This window comes from Scardinius erythrophthalmus (assembly GCF_964197995.2).
Source record: "Scardinius erythrophthalmus genome assembly, chromosome: 9".
Lineage (NCBI taxonomy): Eukaryota > Metazoa > Chordata > Actinopteri > Cypriniformes > Leuciscidae > Scardinius > Scardinius erythrophthalmus.
The window spans coordinates 48,263,591-48,288,759 of record NC_138229.1 but is presented as its reverse complement, the minus strand read 5'-3'; positions in this window follow the sequence as shown (position 1 = coordinate 48,288,759).

The following is a 25,169-nucleotide window of genomic DNA, read 5'->3' as shown; positions in this document are numbered from 1 at the left end:
AACGAGGGGATTCACAAGAACGCCGGATCAATGTCGCGTCAAGGTAAAAAAACTCGGTAACACTTTATAATACGACCCGCAAACAACTGCTTAAGTAAACAGAAACTACGGTGTACGTTTATGTAATTATAGTGTACTTCCGTGTAGGTATAAGGGAACAATATGTTAAGTTTTGGGTAATAAAGGGGTAACAAGCAGATATACAACCTGCAAAGAACTTCGTAAGTAAACCGAAATTACGGTGTATGTTTCTGTAATTATAGTGTACCTCCGTGTAGGTATAAGGGAACAATATGTTAAGTTTTGGGTAATAAAGGGGTACAACCAGATATACAAGCAAATTATTTATAATGTAATTATTTTAAAACTAACAGGTACCTATTCTGTATATATTCCAGGCAAAAATTGTACGTCTGTTGTATATAAAAGTTTTATCACATTTCTGGGAAAAATATGTTCTTGTGCAATGTAGTTACAGGGTAATTTTGACATCTGTGGGTTGTAAATTAAATATACAGGCTATATATATATATATATAGCCTATATATATATATATATATATATATACATATATATATGGCTGTATGTAAGCACAGTATGATAAAAATTTTATCTGAAACAATTTTATAAACAGCTGATTGCGAAAAACATTGGCAATGCTATTTATTGGCTTTTCTTACTAAACTACTTAAGATTTAGCCAAAAAAAAATGTTTTTTTCTGCTATGACTTTAATTCAGAACGTACCATGTAGTACTTATACTTACCTTATCACACGCCATGCCATGCCATGCAATGCCACTTAAATGTCAGGGCAAATATACTGTGTAATTAAAAGTTTTTTTTTTTTTTTTTTATAAGAGTAGGCTACCTTTCTCTGTAATTACTGTGCAAATAGTGTTGTTTCGTATTGTTACATAGTAAGTAGTGTTTGTTACCCGTTTCAACTGTGAATTTACAGGGTAAGTGTAACTCCTGTGGGCTTTAAATTAAAGTGGCGCTTGTTACCCCCTTGTTCTGTGTAGTTACAGGGTAAGTGTAACTCCTGCGGGCTGTAAATTAAAGTGGTGCTTGTTACCCCCTTGTTCTGTGTAGTTACAGGGTAAGTGTAACTCCTGCGGGCTGTAAATTAAAGTGGCGCTTGTTACCCCCTTGTTCTGTGTAGTTACAGGGTAAGTGCAACTCCTGCGGGCTGTAAATTAAAGTGGAGCTTGTTACCCCCTTGTTCTGTGTAGTTGCAGGGTAAGTGTACTCCTGCGGGCTGTAAATTAAAGTGGCGCTTGTTACCCCCTTGTTCTGTGTAGTTACAGGGTAAGTGCAACTCCTGCGGGCTGTAAATTAAAGTGGAGCTTGTTACCCCCTTGTTCTGTGTAGTTACAGGGTAAGTGCAACTCCTGCGGGCTGTAAATTAAAGTGGAGCTTGTTACCCCCTTGTTCTGTGTAGTTGCAGGGTAAGTGTACTCCTGCGGGCTGTAAATTAAAGTGGCGCTTGTTACCCCCTTGTTCTGTGTAGTTACAGGGTAAGTGTAACTCCTGTGGGCTGTAAATTAAAGTGGCGCTTGTTACCCCCTTGTTCTGTGTAGTTACAGGGTAAGTGTAACTCCTGCGGGCTGTAAATTAAAGTGGCGCTTGTTACCCCCTTGTTCTGTGTAGTTACAGGGTAAGTGTAACTCCTGCGGGCTGTAAATTAAAGTGGCGCTTGTTACCCCCTTGTTCTGTGTAGTTACAGGGTAAGTGTAACTCCTGCGGGCTGTAAATTAAAGTGCCGCTTGTTACCCCCTTGTTCTGTGTAGTTACAGGGTAAGTGTAACTCCTGCGGGCTGTAAATTAAAGTGGCGCTTGTTACCCCCTTGTTCTGTGTAGTTAAAGGGTAAGTGTAACTCCTGCGGGCTGTAAATTAGTGGCGCTTGTTACCCCCTTGTTCTGTGTAGTTACAGGGTAAGTGTAACTCCTGTGGGCTGTAAATTAAAGTGGCGCTTGTTACCCCCTTGTTCTGTGTAGTTACAGGGTAAGTGTAACTCCTGCGGGCTGTAAATTAAAGTGGCGCTTGTTACCCCCTTGTTCTGTGTAGTTACAGGGTAAGTGTAACTCCTGCGGGCTGTAAATTAAAGTGGCGCTTGTTACCCCCTTGTTCTGTGTAGTTACAGGGTAAGTGTAACTCCTGCGGGCTGTAAATTAAAGTGGAGCTTGTTACCCATTTCAACTGTGTAGTTACAGGGTAAGTGTAACTCCTGCGGGCTGTAAATTAAAGTGGCGCTTGTTACCCCCTTGTTCTGTGTAGTTACAGGGGAAGTGTAACTCCTGCGGGCTGTAAATTAAAGTGGCGCTTGTTACCCCCTTGTTCTGTGTAGTTACAGGGTAAGTGTAACTCCTGCGGGCTGTAAATTAAAGTGGCGCTTGTTACCCCCTTGTTCTGTGAATTTACAGGGTAAGTGTAACTCCTGCGGGCTGTAAATTAAAGTGGAGCTTGTTACCCCCTTGTTCTGTGTAGTTACAGGGTAAGTGTAACTCCTGCGGGCTGTAAATTAAAGTGGCGCTTGTTACCCCCTTGTTCTGTGTAGTTGCAGGGTAAGTGCAACTCCTGCGGGCTGTAAATTAAAGTGGCGCTTGTTACCCCCTTGTTCTGTGTAGTTACAGGGTAAGTGTAACTCCTGCGGGCTGTAAATTAAAGTGGCGCTTGTTACACCCTTGTTCTGTGTAGTTACAGGGTAAGTGTAACTCCTGCGGGCTGTAAATTAAAGTGGCGCTTGTTACCCCCTTGTTCTGTGTAGTTACAGGGTAAGTGTAACTCCTGTGGGCTGTAAATTAAAGTGGCGCTTGTTACCCCCTTGTTCTGTGTAGTTACAGGGTAAGTGTAACTCCTGCGGGCTGTAAATTAAAGTGGCGCTTGTTACCCCCTTGTTCTGTGTAGTTACAGGGGAAGTGTAACTCCTGCGGGCTGTAAATTAAAGTGGCGCTTGTTACCCCCTTGTTCTGTGTAGTTACAGGGTAAGTGTAACTCCTGCGGGCTGTAAATTAAAGTGGCGCTTGTTACCCCCTTGTTCTGTGAATTTACAGGGTAAGTGTAACTCCTGCGGGCTGTAAATTAAAGTGGAGCTTGTTACCCCCTTGTTCTGTGTAGTTACAGGGTAAGTGTAACTCCTGCGGGCTGTAAATTAAAGTGGCGCTTGTTACCCCCTTGTTCTGTGTAGTTACAGGGTAAGTGTAACTCCTGCGGGCTGTAAATTAAAGTGGCGCTTGTTACCCCCTTGTTCTGTGTAGTTACAGGGTAAGTGTAACTCCTGCGGGCTGTAAATTAGTGGCGCTTGTTACCCCCTTGTTCTGTGTAGTTACAGGGTAAGTGCAACTCCTGCGGGCTGTAAATTAAAGTGGCGCTTGTTACCCCCTTGTTCTGTGTAGTTGCAGGGTAAGTGCAACTCCTGCGGGCTGTAAATTAAAGTGGCGCTTGTTACCCCCTTGTTCTGTGTAGTTGCAGGGTAAGTGCAACTCCTGCGGGCTGTAAATTAAAGTGGCGCTTGTTACCCCCTTGTTCTGTGTAGTTACAGGGTAAGTGCAACTCCTGCGGGCTGTAAATTAAAGTGGCGCTTGTTACCCCCTTGTTCTGTGTAGTTACAGGGTAAGTGTAACTCCTGCGGGCTGTAAATTAAAGTGGAGCTTGTTACCCCCTTGTTCTGTGTAGTTGCAGGGTAAGTGCAACTCCTGCGGGCTGTAAATTAAAGTGGCGCTTGTTACCCCCTTGTTCTGTGTAGTTACAGGGTAAGTGTAACTCCTGCGGGCTGTAAATTAAAGTGGCGCTTGTTACCCCCTTGTTCTGTGTAGTTACAGGGTAAGTGTAACTCCTGCGGGCTGTAAATTAAAGTGCCGCTTGTTACCCCCTTGTTCTGTGTAGTTGCAGGGTAAGTGCAACTCCTGCGGGCTGTAAATTAAAGTGCCGCTTGTTACCCCCTTGTTCTGTGTAGTTACAGGGTAAGTGTAACTCCTGCGGGCTGTAAATTAAAGTGCCGCTTGTTACCCCCTTGTTCTGTGTAGTTGCAGGGTAAGTGCAACTCCTGCGGGCTGTAAATTAAAGTGCCGCTTGTTACCCCCTTGTTCTGTGTAGTTGCAGGGTAAGTGTAACTCCTGCGGGCTGTAAATTAAAGTGCCGCTTGTTACCCCCTTGTTCTGTGTAGTTGCAGGGTAAGTGCAACTCCTGCGGGCTGTAAATTAAAGTGGCGCTTGTTACCCCCTTGTTCTGTGTAGTTACAGGGTAAGTGCAACTCCTGCGGGCTGTAAATTAAAGTGGCGCTTGTTACCCCCTTGTTCTGTGTAGTTACAGGGTAAGTGTAACTCCTGCGGGCTGTAAATTAAAGTGGCGCTTGTTACACCCTTGTTCTGTGTAGTTGCAGGGTAAGTGTAACTCCTGCGGGCTGTAAATTAAAGTGGAGCTTGTTACCCCCTTGTTCTGTGTAGTTACAGGGTAAGTGTAACTCCTGCGGGCTGTAAATTAAAGTGGAGCTTGTTACCCCCTTGTTCTGTGTAGTTGCAGGGTAAGTGCAACTCCTGCGGGCTGTAAATTAAAGTGGCGCTTGTTACCCCCTTGTTCTGTGTAGTTACAGGGTAAGTGTAACTCCTGCGGGCTGTAAATTAAAGTGGCGCTTGTTACCCCCTTGTTCTGTGTAGTTACAGGGTAAGTGTAACTCCTGCGGGCTGTAAATTAAAGTGCCGCTTGTTACCCCCTTGTTCTGTGTAGTTGCAGGGTAAGTGCAACTCCTGCGGGCTGTAAATTAAAGTGGCGCTTGTTACCCCCTTGTTCTGTGTAGTTACAGGGTAAGTGAAGTAAATATACAATAAAGGATCCAATTTAATTTCTTACTTTTATTTTACAAAAACATTTCAAAACACTTTTTAATCTTAATATAACATTATCTTTTCTACAGTATACTCAAACAACAAAGTAACACATTATACCCCCCCCCTTATTTGCTTCTCTTCCTTTTCTTCTTCTTTCTTTTCTTGCTCTTCTTTTTCTTAACTTCCACAGGGGACTCTGAAGTTGATCAGTTGATGGAGTCCCATTGGTCTTGCTGCACTGCAAAAATATGAATATATATATACATGCTCTTAGCAAGCTACACCTTCAATTTTAAGTTGTCGAACAATCCTCCACTCTAAAACATTTTGTGCCACCTGATATTACTGTAGTAACTGTAATTTTGAAGAAAACACATTTTGGTGAAGTTTGAGGCAGATCATGGGGGGTGGGGGTGATATTTTATAGTGATAATGACTGTAGTGCAGCAGAAAATGTTTTTTAAAAAGGCATAGTTGTTCTGACAGCAACAAAAAAACAAAAAAGCATGAAGCACAAACATGAGGGCTGTGGCACTATAGGAACAGCATATCTTTGTGTCATTGCAGATGGGACAGCAGACTTCATCTTTTCAAATTCCTTTTTCAAAAAATCACACTCATCTTTGAGCAAGGTGATCTCTGCTTTAAGAGTGATAATCTTATCTTTGAAAGAAAGAAAGAAAGAAAGAAAGAAAGAAAGAAAGAAAGAAAGAAAGAAAGAAAGAAAGGTTAGACGTTTAAATTTTACTCCTGCCCTACTCCAGGGCTTATGCTTGTGACCACTTTCCTATTTTTTAAAACATCAAATTGAAGAACTAAACATCACTGGTACTGTACATAAATGCACTTGTTAAAGGATTAGTTCACCCCAAAATTAAATTCTTCATTGGTCTTCATTGGTCACCATCGTTAAGTCCAAATCAATGCAGTTTCAAAAATCTTTTAAGTGTTTAAACGGGCTGTACGCGATCACAGCTGAAGAAGAGGTTGTTGAAAGGTCACGCCTGCGCCGGCAATACTATTTGAACTACTATTCATATTCATCAGAATGTTATTCATATACTATTCATATTCATATTCACTGAATACTATTTCTATATATATAATCGCAAACAATACTATTTGAATTATCCTCCTACGTATGGTCACATTGTAAACAGTGGGGCGGTACTTCCATAGATATCATATAAAGGCTAGATGTCTCGTCCGCGCTGCTGGCCAATGGAGCTCGACATCCGCACACGGCGGCCATCTTACCACAGGGTGCTCGCTCACTCATAACATGGTGCATGTACTTTTAAATAACCATAACTTGCTCAATTTTCTACTGATTTTCAAACGGTTTGGTTTGTTATAAACGTCAGAGATGTAGCTATTATACTGCATACATATGAATAATTATGTTCAAAATGTTTAAGCATTCAGAATTATAGCCACGTTAATAATGTTTGTAAGAAACCAAACCGTTTGTAAATCCGTCCAGATTTCAGCGAGATAAGAGGATTTGTGTGCGTGCTGCTCACTCACCTTAATTCACAGAGCCCTGTCCTAAGATGGCCGCCGGTGATGCCGGAAGTGACTCCGCCTTAAGACATCTAGCCTTTATATAATATCTATGGGTACTTCTGCCGGCGCCGGCGTGACCTTTCAACGTGATGACGTAGTTCCCTGTCCGTTTGTTGATCAGCTCAATCCAAACTATTGAACTATTGCCACAGCCCTCAGGTTTGTGTTTCATGCTTTTTTTTATTGTTGTTGCTGTCAGAACAACTATGTAAGGGATAATGTATGGAGAGGCGGTCGTTATAGCGAATAACAACCCCGACAGGCTGAATTCGCTGTTATTCGCTATAACGACCGCCTCTCTATACATTATCCCGTTTATTACATGGCTACCTACAAAATAAATAAATAATTTGCCACGAATTATTGGTTTAAAAAGGAGTTTATTGGTTTAAAACGATTTTATTGCTTCCGCCAAAGAAAATAGTCCATTCCGCGTCCATAGCAACGCGCTGTTTTTCATGGCAACGGTCTGTTATAGTTCGCAGCGGTCTGTTATTAAAGGGGGGGTGAAATGCTCATTTTCACTCAATCTCCTGTTAATCTTGAGTACCTATAGAGTAATATTGCATCCTTCATATCTCCAAAAAGTCTTTTGTTTTATTATATTTTTAATTGAAAGATTGGCTGTACCGAGTCTTTTTCGGAAAAAAACGAGCGGCTGGGGGCGGGCCGTGTGGGCGAAGCTTAGCTGTGCTTACCCGCCTAGCTAACAACACACAGAGACATTTGTTCAACAGTTTTACTCACCGTTCCAACGCACGATCGCAAACCTTTATCATTGTGACTGCTCGATCCTTAAGCATTAGACGATCTGCAAATCCGGCGATCTGGGCTTTGTTTATAAAACAATCATCGTCGAAATGCAGGGAACAAACAGTCTTACACAACTCCGTTTATGCTCAGGAAAACAAACTCCATCCACTGGTTCCTTAACGCTGGGTTCTTTGGGAATCTGTGCAGGGTTGTCTTGCCCTGGCAACCAAAAACACACTTCTTTGGTGACATTGACTTCCAAAAGCCGAGCAGGGCGCTTTGATGGCGAACTGCTTTCACTCTCTTGCTCTGTTTTACTAGTGCGCGTGCGCCCGCGATCTTACCGGAGAAGTGCCCTTAGGACCCATATAAGGAAATTCCGCTCTATCTTACGTAAGTCAGAGCCATACTCGAAAAAAACTTTCCGAAACTTGTGACAAACCGGAAGGAGTATTTTTGGAACAAAAATACTCCTTTAAACGTACAACTTAGTTTTTGAAACTTTGTCCATGTTTAGCATGGGAATCCAACTCTTTACCAGTGTAAAAAACTCAGTATGCATGAAATAGCATTTCACCCCCCCTTTAAGAAATAACAGACCGCATTCTACATTGGAATTCAGTCAAGCCATGTAATAAGCCTTTTTAAAAAACATTTTCTGCTGCACTACAGTCATTATCACTATAAAATATCACAACCCCCCCCCCCCATGATCTGACTCAAACTTCACCAAAATGTGTTTTCTTCAAAATTAGAGTTACTACAGTAATATCAGGTGGCACAAAATGTTTAGAGTGGAGGATTGTTCGACAACTTAAAATTGAAGGTGTAGCTTGCTAAGAGCATGTATATATATATTCATATTTTTGCAGTGCAGCAAGACCAATGGGACTCCATCAACTCCTCAACTTCAGAGTCCCCTGTGGAAGTTAAGAAAAAGAAGAGCAAGAAAAGAAAGAAGAAGAAAAGCAAGAGAAGCAAATAAAAAGGGGGGGGGGGTATAATGTGTTACTTTGTTGTTTGAGTATACTGTAGAAAAGATAATGTTTTATTAAGATTAAAAAGTGTTTTGACATTTTTTTGTAAAATAAAAGTCAGAAATTAAATTGGATCCTTTATTGTATATTTACTTCACTTACCCTGTAACTACACAGAACAAGGGGGTAACAAGCGCCACTTTAATTTACAGCCCGCAGGAGTTACACTTACCCTGTAACTACACAGAACAAGGGGGTAACAAGCGCCACTTTAATTTACAGCCCACAGGAGTTACACTTACCCTGTAACTACACAGAACAAGGGTGTAACAAGCGCCACTTTAATTTACAGCCCGCAGGAGTTACACTTACCCTGTAACTACACAGAACAAGGGGGTAACAAGCGCCACTTTAATTTACAGCCCGCAGGAGTTACACTTACCCTGTAACTACACAGAACAAGGGGGTAACAAGCGCCACTTTAATTTACAGCCCGCAGGAGTTGCACTTACCCTGTAACTACACAGAACAAGGGGGTAACAAGCTCCACTTTAATTTACAGCCCGCAGGAGTTACACTTACCCTGTAACTACACAGAACAAGGGGGTAACAAGCTCCACTTTAATTTACAGCCCACAGGAGTTACACTTACCCTGTAACTACACAGAACAAGGGGGTAACAAGCGCCACTTTAATTTAAAGCCCACAGGAGTTACACTTACCCTGTAACTACACAGAACAAGGGGGTAACAAGCTCCACTTTAATTTACAGCCCACAGGAGTTACACTTACCCTGTAACTACACAGAACAAGGGGGTAACAAGCGCCACTTTAATTTACAGCCCGCAGGAGTTACACTTACCCTGTAACTACACAGAACAAGGGGGTAACAAGCTCCACTTTAATTTACAGCCCGCAGGAGTTACACTTACCCTTTAACTACACAGAACAAGGGGGTAACAAGCGCCACTTTAATTTACAGCCCGCAGGAGTTACACTTACCCTGTAACTACACAGAACAAGGGGGTAACAAGCTCCACTTTAATTTACAGCCCGCAGGAGTTACACTTACCCTGTAACTACACAGAACAAGGGGGTAACAAGCGCCACTTTAATTTACAGCCCGCAGGAGTTACACTTACCCTGTAACTACACAGAACAAGGGGGTAACAAGCGCCACTTTAATTTACAGCCCGCAGGAGTTACACTTACCCTGTAACTACACAGAACAAGGGGGTAACAAGCTCCACTTTAATTTACAGCCCGCAGGAGTTACACTTACCCTGTAACTACACAGAACAAGGGGGTAACAAGCGCCACTTTAATTTACAGCCCGCAGGAGTTACACTTACCCTGTAACTACACAGAACAAGGGGGTAACAAGCTCCACTTTAATTTACAGCCCGCAGGAGTTACACTTACCCTGTAACTACACAGAACAAGGGGGTAACAAGCTCCACTTTAATTTACAGCCCGCAGGAGTTACACTTACCCTGTAACTACACAGAACAAGGGGGTAACAAGCGCCACTTTAATTTACAGCCCACAGGAGTTACACTTACCCTGTAACTACACAGAACAAGGGGGTAACAAGCTCCACTTTAATTTACAGCCCACAGGAGTTACACTTACCCTGTAACTACACAGAACAAGGGGGTAACAAGCGCCACTTTAATTTAAAGCCCACAGGAGTTACACTTACCCTGTAACTACACAGAACAAGGGGGTAACAAGCTCCACTTTAATTTACAGCCCGCAGGAGTTACACTTACCCAGTAACTACAAAGAACAAGGGGGTAACAAGCGCCACTTTAATTTACAGCCCGCAGGAGTTACACTTACCCTGTAACTACACAGAACAAGGGGGTAACAAGCGCCACTTTAATTTACAGCCCGCAGGAGTTACACTTACCCTGTAACTACACAGAACAAGGGGGTAACAAGCGCCACTTTAATTTACAGCCCGCAGGAGTTACACTTACCCTGTAACTACACAGAACAAGGGGGTAACAAGCTCCACTTTAATTTACAGCCCGCAGGAGTTACACTTACCCTGTAACTACACAGAACAAGGGGGTAACAAGCGCCACTTTAATTTACAGCCCGCAGGAGTCACACTTACCCAGTAACTACACAGAACAAGGGGGTAACAAGCGCCATTTTAATTTACAGCCCGTAGGAGTTACACTTATCGCAGGAGTTACGCTGAATCCCATAGGATTCTTCAAATGTTTTAGGCGCATGCGTACGCGTGCGACTGGCAGTGGAAGAGCTGGCGTCCGATTTGTTTGTTTTGTAAGCGTTAAGTGCGTCTAATTCTGTCTAAAGTTTGTACAAAGTTTGTCTGAGACTTCCTGCCGAGCAGCTAAGCGTTAACCCAAAAATGGAACTTCTCTACTTGATTGTGACATGGATTTTATCATGTTTGCTGCTTGCCCACGATTCAAAGCAGGCAGCTACCCAGGGAAGTACACGGTACAGCAGAGAACAATTGCTTCATCTTAGCTCTGGGAACTTTCCTAGTGTATCAGATATAACCTTACACGTACCAGACTGTATACGAAAGGATTATAAATCCGGACCTTTCATATGTCAGAAAAAAAAGAGGAAACGAGGAAAACGCGGAGGAGTCAGACTTCGCTTGAGAAAGCAGGGAATGAGACGGATCCCCCTGCCCACGATGATAACTGGGAATGTGCAATCCCTCAGGAACAAGATGGATGAACTCCAGGGAAATGTCCAGCTACAGAAGGATTTCAGGGATTGCTGCATCCTGGCCTTCACGGAGACCTGGCTGTCCAACCGGGATAATGACCGAGATCTGTGGATTGACGGCTTTGGATCACCTGTTCGGATGGACCGGGAAGTCAGTGCAACGGGAAAGACACTTGGTGGCGGGGTATGTGTGTACTTTAATAGTCGGTATTGTACCTCTGTGACTGTCAGAGAAAAAATATGCTTGCCCGATATTGAACTCCTGTCTGTGTCATTGCGACCGTTTTATTTACCACGGGAGTTCCCACAAATTTTCTTAACAGTCGTGTACATACACCCGAGGGCAAATGCCACCACCGCTTGCACTGTGATTTCTGATGTTGTGCAGAAATTACAGTCACTCTCCCCAGACGCGCCAAACTTTATTCTAGGCGACTTTAACCATGTAACCCTGAAAAAGACTTTAAGAGATTTTTACCAGTATGTCACCTGCCCTACCAGGCGGGGAAAGACACTGGATCTCTGCTATGGCACATTAAAGAACGCTTATAAATCGACGCCACTACCCCCACTGGGCTCCGCAGATCATAATTGTATACAACTCCTCCCCACTTATCGTACTGTCCTGAGAAGGGAAAAAGTGCAAACTAAGACAGTACAAGAATGTAGAAAATGTGTTCAGTAGGACAAAGATCAATAAGAGTCAAGGACCTGACAACATTTGTGGGCGTGTGATTAAAACATGTACAAGACAGCTGAGCCACATATTCCAATTTATTTTTAATAAATCACTGCAGACGCAACATGTACCTAAAATGTGGAAGGATGCTGTAGTGGTCCCAGTCCCAAAAGGTAGTAGTTCTAAAACACTCAATGAATTTAGACCTGTCGCTCTTACTTCAATTGTAATGAAAAATTTTGAAAAATTGATAAAGCAACATATTTTAAGGATAACGGAACTTGCATTGGATCCCATGCAATTTGCCTTTAGGCCACGCAGGGGGGTAGAAGATGCCACTCTCACTCTGCTTCATTTGCTCCTCAAACATCTTGAGGGAAGTGGGTCCCATGCACAAATTCTTTTTATTGATTTTTCATCTGCCTTTAACACAATTCAACCATATATTCTAGCCAACCGTCTTATTGAGCAATTTGATCTTTGTCCTAGTCTTGTTGGTTGGATTCTGGATTTTTTAACAAAAAGAACACAGAGAGTAAAGGTGAATGGAACTCTGTCTGGTCAGCTTTGCTCTTCTATAGGTTCACCACAAGGGTGTGTACTCTCGCCCCTTTTGTTCATTTTATATACCAACATGTGTCAGAGCAAATATGTAAACAGGACCATTATTAAATATGCCGACGACACCATCATATTGAGTCTGCTCCATAAAAATGATCGAGGCCATGGTCCAATACTTGAAGACTTTGTCCAATGGTGTGAGGAGTCACATCTTCAATTGAACATACCCAAAACAAAGGATATGCACATTGATTTTGGAAAAAACCCGGGATATGAGGCAACAACTATAAACGGCCGATTAGTGGACCGAGTAGAATCCTATAGATACCTAGGGACAATTATTGACTCTAAACTAAATTTCCAGGAGAATTGTGAGGCTGTCTGTAAAAAAGGGCAACAGCGCCTATACTGTTTGAGAAAATTGCATCATTTTAATATAGACAAGACAATGATGACATTATTTTATCAGTCTTTTATTGAAACCGTCATATCATTCTCCCTGGTGGCATGGTTCGGTTGTGTCTCAGTTAAGCACAAGAATCGCTTAAACCAAATTGTTAAATGGTCGAGTAAGCTGACTGGGGAGCTCCAGTTGCACCCCACAACTCTGTATGCAAACCAACTACAGAGGTTAGCTATGGCCATTAACAAAGATAGTCTGCATCCTTTGAGTAGGGAATTCCAGCATCTACCCTCTGGACGGAGGCTAAAAGTTCCTGGTTGCAGAACTACAAGATTTAAAAACAGTTTTGTACCAGCAGCAATCATTCTGTTAAACAAACTGTAAAATTATTTGCACAAAACGCACAAGCACTTTGGTCATGTACTGTTCTCCGTTCCTTGTTTTTTACTTAATTTTTTATTTACGCGTCAGGGAGGATGGATGGGAGGAAGAGACCAGGAGGTATGGAAGCTTTGTTTCTGCCACAGAATAAAACATTTTAAAAGATAATTGCGACTTTTTATCTCACAATTGTGAGTTTACATGAGAAAAAAAAATCAGAATTGCGAGATATAAAGTCACAATTGCGTGTTATAAAGTCAGAATTGCAATATATAAAGTCAGAACTGCGTGAAATAAAGTCGCAATTGCTTATAAAGTCAGAACGGCAAGATATAGAGTCAGAATTGTGTGATATAAAGTCATAAAACGTGTTATAAAGTCAGAATTGCGAAATATGAAGTCAGAACTGCAAGATATGGAGTCAGAATTGTGATATAAGTCAGAATTGTGAGATATAAGTCAGAATTGCGTGAAATAAAGTCGCAATTGCGTGTTATAAAGTCAGAATTGTGTGAAAAAGTTGCAATTGTCAAGTCAAGTCAAGTTTATTTATATAGCGCTTTTCACAACACAGGTTGTATCAAAGCAGCTTCACAGTAATAAATTAGAACAATACATCAATGTTTGTTTCTAGTGGAACGTCTACGTTTGGTAATGCTGATCAATAGTATCGTTGATTGGCTTACTCAGTTGGGGATATTTGGGGATATTTAATTTAATTAATCAAAGGCAACAGTGGCAAGGAACCGAAAAACTCCATCAGGTGACCTAATGGAGAAAAAAAAACCTTGGGAGAACCCAGGCTCAGTCGGGGGCCAGTTCTCCTCTGGCGTTTATGAACTAGAGGTCGGATTTAACTGTAGGATTAAAAGTATTATATAAATGCCTGGCTGAAGAGATGCGTCTTTAATCTAGTTTTAAACTGGGAGAGCGAGTCTGAGCAACGAACAGTATCTGGAAGACTATTCCAGAGTTTTGGTGCTAAATGTGAAAATGCTCTCCCTCCTTTGGTGGACCTAGATATCCTAGGTATGACCAAAAGCCTCGAATTTAGTGACCTTAAAGAGCGCGATGGATTATAGGGCGATAGAAGATCCGTTAAATAGACTGGAGCTAAGCCGTTTAGGGCTTTATAAGTCAGTAGCAATACCTTGTAATTAATACGGGACTTTATAGGTAACCAATGTAGGGATGATAAAATCGGTGTTATATGATCATATTTTCTTGATCTAGTTAGAACTCTAGCGGCGGCATTTTGGACTAACTGTAGCTTGTTTATTGAGGATGCAGGACAACCGGCTAATAACGCATTACAGTAATCTAGTCTCGAGGTCATGAATGCATGAACTAACTTTTCTGCATCAGAAACTGATAGCATATTACGTAGCTTAGCAATGTTTCTAAGGTGGAAAAAGGCTGTTCTTGTAACATATGAAATATGATTTTCAAAAGACAGGTTGCAGTCTAATATAACACCCAGGTCTTTTACTGTAGAGGATAAAGTAACAGGACATCCTACTATGTTTAAGTTGTATTGTGAGAGGTTTTGTGGGTGGTTTTTTGAACCGATAAGTAGTACCTCTGTCTTGTCTGGATTTAATAAAAGAAAATTATGCGTCATCCAATCTTTTATATCTTTAACACACTCTGTCAATTTGGATAATTTAGCGTTTTCATCTGGCCGTGATGAAATATAGATTTGAGTGTCATCAGCATAACAATGGAAACTAATTCCATGTTTCCTTATAATATTTCCAAGTGGCAGCATATATATTGAGATTAATAGAGGGCCTAACACAGATCCTTGCGGCACTCCATAGTTTACTGGAGTTATGATCGATTTTTCTCCATTTAAATAAACAAAATGGTAGCGGTCAGATAAATACGATCTAAACCAGCTTAATGCTTGTCCTTGAACACCAGTATAATTTTGTAGTCGATCTAAGAGTATTGTATGATCTATAGTATCGAACGCAGCACTAAGATCAAGTAAAACTAATATTGAGATACAGCCTTGGTCAGAAGCTAAAAGTAAATCATTTGTGATTTTAATGAGCGCAGTTTCAGTGCTATGATGCGGCCTGAACCCAGACTGAAACTTTTCATAGGTGTCATTTTCTTGTAAGAAAGAGCCCAGTTGAGCGGACACAACTTTTTCTAGTATTTTAGACATAAAAGGTAGATTTGAAATGGGTCTATAATTTACTAGATTATTCGGATCTAATTGTGGTTTCTTAATGAGAGGTTTTATAACTGCCAGTTTAAATGTTTTTGGAACATAACCTAAAGATAAAGACGAGTTAATAATATTGAGGAGAGGCTCTTCCACTACAGGTAACACTTCTTTCAATAGCTTAGTTGGTATAGGATCTAGTAAACATGTTGTTGTTTTAGATGAAGTAAAAAGTTTATTTAACTCTTTTTGTTCTATAGTTGTGAAGCACTGTAATTGTTCTTGCGGGGTGATAATTGAGGCTGAATTATAAGGCGCGATTGAGGATTGAACGTTTACAATTGTGGTTCTGATGTTTTCTATTTTCTCAGTGAAGAACTTCATGAAATCATTACTACTAAACTGTAATGGAATATTTTGTTCAGGAGACATCTGTTTATTTGTTAGTCTCGCCATGGTGTTAAATAAGAACTTAGGATTGTTATGGTTGTTTTCTATTAGATTGCGTAGATGCTTAGCCCTGGCCGCTTTTAGGGCCTTTTTATAACGTGACATACTGTCTTTCCATGCGATTCTAAAGACCTGTTGGTCTTTAAGTTGGTTTGTTTCCATTTACGCTCTAAATTACGGGTTTCTCTCTTTAGAACACGCGTAGTATTGTTGTACCATGGTGCTTTACTTTTCTCTCTGACCTTTTTTAATCTAATGGGCGCAACAATATCCAATGATCCAGAGAGAATGGTGCTCATAGTGCTGGTTAGTTCGTCTAGTTCATCTGTTTGTTTAGGTTCAGGCAGCAGCTGAGACAGATCCGATAAGCAATTTGAAAAATTATCTATGGTGGATGGAAGGATTGTTCTGCCTAATCGATAACGCGGCGCAGCATGATATATTACAGGAGTACGTAATATGCAAGTTACCATGTAATGGTCAGTGACATCGTCACTTTGTGGAATGATATCTATATCGGTTGGATCGGTTCCATGTGATATAATTAAATCGAGTGTATGATTAAATCGATGAGTGGTTCCGGTAATGTTTTGCTTAACCCCAAAGGAGTTTAATAAATCTGTAAACGCAGCCCCTAACGCATCATTTTGATTATCTACATGGATATTAAAGTCTCCAACAATTAATGCTTTATCGAAGTTAACTAATAGGTCTGAGAGAAAATCTGCAAACTCTTTTAGGAAATCAGCGTAAGGCCCAGGCGGTCTATATACGGTAGCCAAGGCTAGAGATAATAGGGATGTTTTTCGAACATCTAAGAGCGTAACATTTAGTACAAGTACTTCAAACGAAATAAACTTATAACCCGTTTTCTGAGTAACATTGAGAAAATCTCTATAGATTGTTGCAACACCGCCGCCACGACCATTCAGACGGGGCTCGTGCTTATAGAAGTATCCTGATGGAGTAGACTCATTTAAACCAAAATAATCATTTGGTTTAAGCCAGGTTTCAGTAAGGCAAAGTACATCGAAGCTATTATCTGTGACTATTTCATTTACAATAACTGCCTTAGGTGTGAGTGATCTAATGTTTAGAAGACCTAGCTTTAAAAATTGTTTTTGATTACCAATAGCAACATTTTCTGTTTTAATAACAATTAGATTTTTTCTAGATCCTGCAGTAGATTTATGATTTGATCTCACTAAACGAGGAATAGACACAGTTTCTATGCAATGTTCTACACTATTTATATCAGTTAAATTGGTGCAGCAGAGACTATGATTTGGACTTTTGTTTACTAGTCAAAAGGTATTTAACATTTTGGAGATGTTATCTGACAGAAGATCCGATCCGAATCTGTTTGGGTGTAAGCCATCAGCACGGAAAAGCCTAGGACGCTCCCAAAACAGATTCCAATTATTTACAAAGAGCAGTTTCTGCTCATTGCACCATGACATTAACCATTCATTAAGCGCAAATAATCTACTAAACTTTTCATGACCTAGTCGGTACGTGGGAAGCGGTCCTGACACAATAATCGTTATATCAGGCGATGTGCTGCGTACCGTATCGATCAGATTCCTGAAGTCTTTCTTCAGAACCTCCGTCTGGCGCAGTCTGATGTCGGCCCCTCCCGCGTGCAGGACAACGGTTCCGACGCGCTCGTTCAGAATCTCGGGAACGTGAGCAGCAATTTCAGAAACACGAGCACCAGGAAAGCAGTGACTATGCACCTTACTTTTATTTAACGTAACGTGTACGTGTCGAACGATGGAATCGCCGATGATCACAGCATCGCGTTCTGTTTCGCGAAGAGGGGAGAAGCGGTTTTGTGTGGATATCTCGAAAACCGGGAGGGTCGGAGAGAGTTTTCTTGGTCTAGACCTGACTCGCGTCTTCCGCTGCGGAAATATCCAGGCTTCGTGATGGCGTGTTGGAGCCGGAGTGAACGAGACCATGGCTGATCGCGACCTCGACGTTCGGGACCGATGTTGAGGAACGCACGGAGTAGACGAGGTCGGAGTCAGCGGGTTAGTAACGTTAATCTCTGATTTGTGTGCCTCGGCACGTGTTGTTTCAAGAGCTAACCGCCGGTCTCTCAGCTCGGCTTTTCTTACTAAAAGGTCGTGGATCTGTTTCTCAACAGCTTCCAGCTCAGACTGCACCGCGTGCAGCTCAAATGTGTCCTCACCTGCACCAAAAGGTAGACTACTTACATCTGATATATTTGCCATTTTAACAGATGGACAGTAAGTTAAGTTAGCAACGACGCTACCAGTGGTGCTATCAATATTAATACTAATTTATGGCTTAAGTCTTGGATATAATCCGTCTTTTCAGTGGTACGGGTGTAGAGTAGACGCACGATAGGCGAAAAAATGTTTGTTTGTAAATGAGTGCGGAGAAGTCGCGTTCAGCCGTGATCCACGGACGTAACCTATAAGAGTATCCAGCGTTGGATCACAAGGCTTGAAACGCGTCTGCTCAACAATCCGCGTTATAACTATGAGGTGAGGAAAAGTAGAAAATGTTCGTTGTAAGTGAGTTTAAAGAGAAATCAAGAATTATAAATCAATCGATGGAGCTCCAAAGACAACAATGCGCTCAGACGCGACGCATGCGCATTCGAAACAGGAACACGTGTTGCTTCTTATGCTTCTTATAAAGTCTAAGTGAATTATTATTTAACCTTTACATCATTTGTTAACCCATGGTATTAATACAAACTACACAATAGTACGAGCTGAACTGTTGCTTCATTTATCCAATTTAAAAAAAGTGCTAATTTGGAATTCCACCATCGAAAAAGTGGGCCGGTCTTGGGCCTGAAACTCCCGGGCTGAAAAGTGGCCCCACTCCGGCCCTGGTTTAAGGTGCTTTCACATAAGCAGAGTATGCCAAACAATAAATAGGCTAAGCTTTCTTCTATAATTGTTTAATGGTGTTCATGTTTTTTCATAAAAAATTAGAATCTGGAGCACTTTTTGTTGACCTTACATTTTTGTTAAAATATTACTATAACTTATTTACACTTTTACTTTTCATATGGAACAGTGCTTTTATCAGAACATGTCTAGAAATGTTTTGATAACCGGCTCACCTACTGTGCCGTTATTCTGAGTTCAAATTTATTCTTGAGCTGCTCATTGTACTTTCAATAAAAGTTCTTGACATGTTTCTTGTCTCCCTTCTTTTTTATTGACAGATTAACTTATAATGTGAACAAGTTGTTGTCATACAAAATAGCAACATGAGTTTTCAAATACACAAACACTTATATTGATATGTTAAAGCAATAGAACATTTCTCCAGTCTAGCTCACATCTAGAGTATCCAGTAGTGATTTTACAGATCTTCCAGGTCTGTTTTAAACATATTTCATACAATAACCTTAATTAAATCCATGGAAATATACAATTAAATTAATACAATGAATGACAAAGAAATTAATAGAAAACACAATGCGGCCGAAGTATGAATTAAATTATGACAGTTAAAGGAAAGTTCATGCTTAATTCACTAAATCATGTTTTTTTAGTTTTAGTCATTTTTGAATTGTTTCAGTATTCAGTTATCAAAACATGGAAACCACAATTAAACACTTGAAAAATAAGAACATAGGACATCTCTAATTGAGTTGGCAGTGTTGTTTGACTGAAGGTCATTTGAATCATTGGACTCATTTACTCCATCATTGTCTTCATCATAGTCCTCATTGTGAATTTCACAGAAATTGTGAAGCACACAACACGCAGTGATGGTAGTGTTGATATTTTTGATGTCACAGTCGTACCTTTTCATCAAGCACCGCCATCTCCCCTTGAGACGGCCAAAAGCTCTCTCGATGGTCATCCGTGCCTTGCTTAGCCTGTGGTTGAAGACAGCCTGTGCAGGTGTTGTTCCTCTGTTTTCTGCGTATGGTTTCATTAACCATGTGAGAAGAGGATAAGCAGCATCCCCTAATAACACTATAGGCACATCAACATCATTAAATCTTTTTGTACAGTTAGGGAACAGTGTACCATTGTGGCCCCTCTGGTGAAGCGATGAATTCCCAAACACCCTGGCATCGTGAACCTTGCCTGGCCAGCCTACGTTAACGTCCCAGAACCTCATCCGATGGTCTACCACACCTTGTAGAATGACTGAATAAAAGCCCTTATGGTTATAATAGTCTGCAGGGCTGTCGGTTGGACATAAAATACCAATGTTGGTTCCATCAATAGCCCCACCACATTGTGGGAAACCCCACTGATCACGAAAACCTTGAATGATTACCTTGAATTCATCTTCAGAAGGTGTTTTGATGTACACTTGGAGCAATTTCTCTACAATGACTGATGTTACATTTTTTGTTATCATACACGCAGTGGATAATCCAAATAAATGTGAAAGTGACCTGAATTCCAGGTTTGTGGCCAGCCTCCAGATACATATTGCAACTTGCTGTTCCACAGAAAATGCTCTTCTAAATCTGGTTATATGTCTTTCGAGATGTGGCCTGAGGATATCACATAACTGCATGAATGTGGTCCTCTTCATCCTCAAATTATTGCGCCATTCATATTCTGTCCAGCTGGTTAGGACATGTTCCCACCACACACCAGATCGATGATGGATCCAAATTCTTCTATGACATGAAAGAAAATAAAGCATTACATTATCTATTCTATAAACAAAAATGTAGAATCATATGTAAGCTCATTTATTAAATTATGTATTATAATATCTAGCAGGCCTACATATTTTTTTTACATTTCATCAAAGTGAAAACTAAACACAAGTAAACATCAAAACAATTTCTAAAAAAGTTCCTATCCTAACACTTAACTCTACAAAATATTTGATAAACGTTAGCTCTTTCGTGCGTGCGTGCGTGCGTGCGTGCGTGCGTGCGTGCGTGCGTGTGTGTGTGTGTGTGTGTCTGTATACACTTACCTTGATGAAAAGCGGGATTGACGCACTGCAAGCAGAGAGAGAATTTCTCCTTGCCTCCGCAAAAATTGTCTTCGGCGGACAGCCCGCTGTCTTTGAAAAGTTGTAAGAATTTTTGCGGCAGACAGACGCAAGTGTGTTTCAGTGTGTCTATTTTGAAAACAAAACCAAAGGTTAAAAAAAAGAAGAACAAATGTCAAACGAGCAAGTGTAGTATCCATTTGGGCGCCTTTTCATTCGCGGTTACCAAGCAACACCATTACGCCAGCTGCAGCCTGATGACGCAAGCGTACCGCGGTTCGGATAGAAAAATATAATGTGAACACAATCCATCGGGGGCAGGGGGAGGGGGGAGCAATCGAACTCGGGTTCGGAACAGGCAATCGAACCAAGTGTGAAAGCGCCCTAAAATTAGCGTAGATGCCATTCTTCTCATGATGTAACGAGTACATCAGGATTTTTGGGAAGTGTTCCCGGTTCCGGCTGACCTACTTTAGGCAGCCTAACATTAAATTATAGAAGTCTATAATGTATTATGTGAATGCTAGGTCAAAGAGATGTGTCTTTAATCTGGCTTTGAACTGACAGAGTGTGTCTGCTTCCCGGACAATGGTAGGAAGACTGTTCCAGAGTTTTGGTGCTAAATAGGAAAAGGATCTACCGCCAGCAGTCGATTTTGATATTCTAGGTATAATCAACTGGCCGGAATTTTGATATCGCAATAGACGTGACGGACTATAATGCGTTAAGAGCTCGCTCAAGCACTGCGGAGCTAAACCATTTAGTGCTTTGTAAGTAATCAGCAATATTTTAAAATTGATGCGATGTTTAATAGGGAGCCAGTGCAGTTTTGACAGAACCGGGCTAATATGGTCATACTTCCTGGTTCTGGTAAGAACTCGAGCTGCTGCGTTTTGAACCAGCTGTAGTTTGTTTATTAAGCGTGCAGGGCAACCACCCAGTAGAGCATTACAATAATCTAGCCTTGAGGTCATGAACGCATGAACTAATTGTTCCGCATTTGTCAATGAGAGCATATGGTGTAATTTAGATATATTTTTAAGATGGAAAAATGCGGTTTTACAGATACTAGACACGTGACTTTCAAATGAAAGATTGGTATCAAAGAGCACACCCAGGTTCCTAACCGACGACGAAGACTTAACAGAGCAGCCATCGAGTGTTAGACAGTATTCTAGGTTATTACGTGAGGAAGTTTTTTGTCCAATAATTAGAAACTCTGTTTTTTCAGAATTTAGAAGTAGGAAATTACAAGTCATCCAATTTTTTATATCCGCTATGCATTCCATTAATTTTGTGAATTGATAAGTTTCGTTAGGTTTTGAAGAAATATAGAGCTGAGTATCATCAGCATAACAGTGAAAGCTAATTCCATGTTTCCTAATGATATGTCCTAAGGGTAGCATGTACAGAGTGAACAGCAGCGGTCCTAGTACTGAGCCTTGTGGTACGCCATACTTAACCTGTGATCGATGAGACATCTCATCATTTACTGCTACAAACTGATAACGGTCAGATAAGTATGATTTAAACCATGCTAGTGCATTTCCCGTAATGCCAACATAATGTTCTAATCTATTTAAAAGAACCTTGTGGTCGATGGTGTCAAATGCAGCACTAAGATCGAGTAACACTAATAGAGAGATACAACCACGATCGGATGATAGTCAAGTCCCAAAATAGATAAATAGCCCTGGATAAGATGCAGTAGGCATTTTTGAGGAAAAGTACTTCAAGTGTTGTTTCTATATGATTTTTAGGTGCTGAATCCATTTCTGCCGTATAACAAGTTGTAAACATCACTGTTTTGGCATAAACAATAAAAACAAAATGGCTACCAAAAAAAAAACGTTTTAATGCATTTATTGCAGTTTAAACATTAAACATTAGAACTAAACTGTGCATTCTCAGAATATTTAAACATGTAAACAATGAAAAAACAACATTAACATGAAAGGGACAGTTTTTAATGTTTAAATGGCTGCTGGAACTCTGACATTTCAACAAAATCAAGCAACAATACTGTGATCACAGATATTCCCAAAGTTATTTGTTCATACAAGTATCATTGGACTTTCTGCATTTACAAGATGCAGTGCATGGATTAGGCTTGCAGCCGCATCGGGCTGTCTTGCACCCAGTGGTGCAGGCACAGGTGATTAACTCCTCACAGGCATCTGGAACTGGGGGTAGTGACATGAGTTGAGGAATAAGGGAATTCCCCTCTGTCTTCCATCCCATGGTTTCAGGGGGTGGCAGAACTGGCTGCTGCAAGTGGGCCTGCCGCCAGACCAAAGCCTGGAAGTGAGAGCGCTGAATGTGGAAGTAGAGAGCGTCTCTGGTTGGGGGCAGTCTTTCTATTGACATGCCCTTGACAAACATGCTTGCTCGAACTTCATTGATGTTATCAGCATCCTTTACACCATAGAGTTTGCAGAAAAACTGTTCTGCATTCTGAATGGTGTGGTCACTCAGTTCAGGACCTTCGCCAAGCCCCGTTAGTAGATGTGAATACTCTATGAAAACTTCCCAGCATGTCTTCTTTGAATGTCCTGCAATGTATGAAGTTGAGTCACTCCCAGTGAGAGCATGGAAACCAGGAAGTAGCTCGAGGACCTGTGGCTCCATCTGCAGTTGTTCCACTACAGCATGAACTGGGACGTACTTTCTCTCCTTTGCTGTACCTGTCTTCATCCAGATCTTTTGGCATGGCATCATGTGGAAGTGGGCAATCAGCAGTACCAAGATGTCGGTGTCTCTTGCAGAGACAACTATTTTTGATGCTTTGCTTCTGATGCAGTGAAGGATAATTCTTGTGTCTGCTTCTTCATGTTTAGCTTCCAAGCTGTCAGTGTTAAGGGTTGTATTAGATGCTTCAACCCTCTCTTCATCGCTGAAGCCACCTGCAGCAACTATAATCTTGGTGTCTGGTGCTCTCACAATCAGCTGTTGTGATAGAAAACGAGCAAGGTCTGCCTTGTTGTCCTCGTGAGCGATAAAGTTCTCCCATTTTGTGGGAAGAGGTAAATCTCTGCCCTCAACTGGTCTTCTGATTGCCACCAAGCCTCTTCCACGCCTTTTACGTGTTCCACTCTTGATTGAGTGTGTGTGGTAGCGATCAAACAGAACATCAATTCGCTGGAACTGTGCTCCACTTCGGAGAACAGTTTCCACAAAGATGTCTGCCAGGTCTCCAAAAGTCTTTGCTTCTTGTGGCTTCCCAATAGCAATGACCAAAGCTTGACCATCAACGATAAGCATTGATTCGTCTTGTAGGTCTGTGGCACCAAGGTGGTTGGGACATAGAATGTCAGCAGTCAAGACCTTAGCAAGTATCGCCTTTGAACCTGAACGAAGCTGCCCATTAACTTCTGCCAAGGACAGAGGTACAACGAATAGTTCATGCATCATAATGCTTTTGAGATCGACTGGGCGTCCTGCCTCATATGCAGCAATGAGGCGCTGTAGAATGTTTCTGTCTGCCTTGACAGTTTTTGCCTTCCCAGTGATTGGGTCTGACTGTTGAACTTCAAACAGGGAAGCAAAAGTCAAATACTTGTTCTTTTTCAGTTTGTCCCTGAAAGTGACTCTTCTCCCCTCAGATGGCAACAGCCTCTCCTCTACAAATGTATCCAGTTGACTTTGCCCTTTCTGTGTAGCTGTCAACAGCTCATCTTCAATATCCTGGGTGGCAAAGTCTTTGTTTGCAATGTTTTGCAGTGTCTGGGGTAGGTTAGCCGAAAAGAGACCAAATCTCTGCAATACTGCAAGCAAAGCATCTTCATCTATTGAGTCCCGTTTCATTCTGCCTTTTGTGGTTTCATTGTGTATGTAGTCATAATTTGTATCCAGACCAAAGGCAACTTTTGTGTCATGGGCAAGATGGGATCGGAAGTTGAAAGACAGAGCCCATCTGCCAAGAGCTGAAGATGTCTTTGTGATACCAACAATTCCTCCTCCCTTTTTTCCAATACAGCCTAGCCACTCCTGACTATGATCGGGATCCACTTGGTTGAAGCGATGTAAAGAGCGCTTGACTACAAAGTTTCCAGCCTCAAACTCCTTCTTCACAGGCTGTGGAAGTTGGTGCATCTCATTGAGGTAGATGGTCCCCCACCGAGCATAGTTGATGTGGTTATACCGCATGAAATAGGGCAACATTTGCTGAAATGCACAAAGGTGCAGGTCCCAGATTCCGTCCCTCTGTGCGCGAATGAAAAATAGAAAAATGTGAACCATCTTCATGTAGCCCCACCAAAACATGAAGTTTGGGTTGTTGTTGGCTTTAATGTAGGCCTCTGTGACTGCTTGAAATTCTTCAGAAGCAAGCAATATCACAAGATCTTCTACAGGGCTGTTCTTTGTCTTATCCAGTAGTTCATTAAGGTCACGATTCCTGTCTTCCAGAAAGCTAAGCAGCTGAGGCAACAGAATCCTCCACATGGCCTGCAGAGTGATTTTGTGGGCTCTAATTCCTTTGTTGTAAGACTTCCCTGCCATAACTTGCTCTGCAGTTTTGGGGCCTAGTAGGTTGCCTTCAACCCATGCTTCCGACAATCCAGATGATTGGACGTGCTTGCCGATGACTTCCATGAATTTTAGGGCAATGTGCAGGCCACCTAATCTGACAACAAGGCAATCCAGATAATCATCATTTGCCCACTTCAACTCCATCAATTTACAGAACAATGCTTCATCCACTGTGATAACAACGTGATGCTGC